The sequence below is a fragment of the Hyaena hyaena genome, unplaced genomic scaffold (genome assembly GCF_003009895.1).
Source record: "Hyaena hyaena isolate Hyena2069 unplaced genomic scaffold, ASM300989v1 scaffold_1194, whole genome shotgun sequence".
Lineage (NCBI taxonomy): Eukaryota > Metazoa > Chordata > Mammalia > Carnivora > Hyaenidae > Hyaena > Hyaena hyaena.
The window spans coordinates 138,364-140,935 of NW_024081804.1; positions in this window are offsets into that span (position 1 = coordinate 138,364).

Genomic DNA, 2,572 nt, shown 5'->3' on the forward strand with positions numbered 1-2,572 from the left:
TACGCAATTTCAGTGGGGCTAGGGGACTGAGATTTAGAAACTAGGCCTGGCCTGGGTTAAAGAGCACAACCCACTTTGACTGTGCACCCAGACAGGGGAGTTTACATACCCAAAAAAGCAAGGTACAGCGCTTGGTTCAAGAAGGGACTGGAGTGCAGCCACTCTTCTCCCCACAACCGCCATGGCAGAACTCCCTCCTGAAGCATTGGATCCCACCACGCTCATCCCTCCTTGAGAGCTGCCTTCCCCTTCCTTTCCCCCTCCCCGCAACATTGACCTGATTAACTCTGGTCACTGGCTTGCTTAAACAGTCACATTTAGTCCATTCTGTAGATGTAAATTCTACACCTACCGACCTTTTCATCTCTGTCTCTCTGGAGTAATTAGACTATATAGTTACTCTGGATAACACCAGCATCATTCTCTCACCTATCCATCCATACACCAGCCATTAGCTATTTGAAAAAAGCTTCTTATCCCTTCTGCCTGTTCATTCTATTTCCAATTTTGCCTCATCCCCGCCCTGTCTTCTCTCTCTTTCTCTATGATCTCCAACAAGCACTGCATACACCCGGCTATTTAATTGTATCTGGGAAATCCGGTTATATGCTTTAAACTATTCTTTGTCCATCGGTTTTCTCCTTTTCTTTTTTCTTTTTGACCTTTTTATGTATTTTTTAAATTTTCTATTAATTTTCAAAGACTTCTTATGCTCTCTGCACCTGTGAGCACTGCTGTACCCAAGAAGGCTCTTTGAGTGTCCAGGGCCTATCCTTTCAGAGAGTTTTTTTTTTTGTTGAATGGTATCTCTTGGTCTCTCTTGTTAAGACCTTGGTTATTTTATTTTCCTACTCGTAGTGATATTTGGGACTCTCCACCATGTGTACTTTGGCTTGTTTCTTGAGGTAGCCCTGGAGAAGAAAACAGACAGACAAACACACAGGGAGCAGAGGCACACAAATGCACAGACAAATCCAACTAACCTGCAAACCAAGAGGTGGAGAGTCCCAAATATCACTACGAGAGACCAAGAGATACCATTCAAAAAAAAAAACTCTCTGAAAGGATAGGCCCTGGACACTCAAAGAGCCTTCTTGGATACAGCAGTGCTCACAGGTGCAGAGAGCATAACAAGTCTTTGAAACTAACAAAAGCCAGAAAGCTAATTAAAATGATGAAACGAAAGAGCTCTCCTCCAAAGAAATTCCAAGAAGAATTGACAGCTAATGAAATGCTCAAAACAGATATAAGCAGCATAACTGAACAAGATTTTAGAATAATAATCATAAAATTAATAGCTGGGCTTGAGAAAAGCATAGGGGACATCAAAGAAACTATGGCTACAGACAACATGGAGAATAAGAATAGGCATGATGAATTTTAAAATGCGATAAATGAGATACATAATAAATTAGAGGCCTCCAATGCACGGATTGAAGAGGCAGAAAAGAGAATAAGTGATTTAGAAAACACCATTATTGAAAAAGAGGAAACTGAGAAAAAAAAGAGACACAATGATCCAGGTACATGAAAGAAGAGTTCGAGAGCTCAGCGATACAGTCAAACACAACAATATCCATATCATAGGAATTGCAGAAGAGGAAGAGAGAGGGAAAGGTGCTGAAGGAGTCCTGGAACAAATTATAGCAGAGAACTTCCCCAACCTGGGGAAGGAAGTAAACGTTGAAATACAAGAGGCTCAGAGGGCTCCCCTCAGACGTAATTTGAATTGATCTTTGGCACAGTATATCATAGCAAAAATGGCAAAATACAAGGACAAAGAGAATTTTGAAAGCAGCTAGAGAGAAAAGGACTATAACATACAAAGGGAAACCTATCAGAGTGGTGACATATCTACCTACTGAAACTTGGCAGGCCAGAAAGGAATGGCAGGATATCTTCAATGTGATGAAGAGAAAAAAGATGCAGCCAAGATTCCTCTATCCAGCAATCCTGTCATTCAAAATAGAAGGAGAAATAAAAGTCTTTCCAAATAAACAGAAATTGAAAGACTCTGTCACCACTAAGCCAGCCCTACAAGAAATCCTGAGGGGTATGCTCTGAAGGAAATGTGGCAAGGAAAAAAGACCAGACACACCACCACAAACATGAACGCTACAAAGGACACAAAGTCTCTAAACCCATATATTTCAATAAGAACACTGAATGTAAATGGGCTGAATGTTCCAATCAAAAGACATAGGATAGCAGAATGGATAAAAAAACAAAATCCATCTACATGCTGTCTACAAGAAACGCATTTTAGACTGGAAGATACCTTCAGATTAAAAGTAAGGGGATGGAGAAATATCTATCATGCTACTGGAAATCAAAAGAAAGCCGGAGTAGCTATACTTATATCAGACAAACTGGACATTAAATTAAAGACAATAACAAGAGATGAAGAAGGGCATTACATAATAATTACAGGGTCTATCCATCAGGAAGAACTAGCAATCATAAATGTCTATGCACCAAATATGGGAGCACCTAAATATTTAAAACAATTAATCACAAAAAGAAGCAAGTTTAAGATAAGAGTGTGCTAATTGCAGGGGCTTTAATAGTCCGC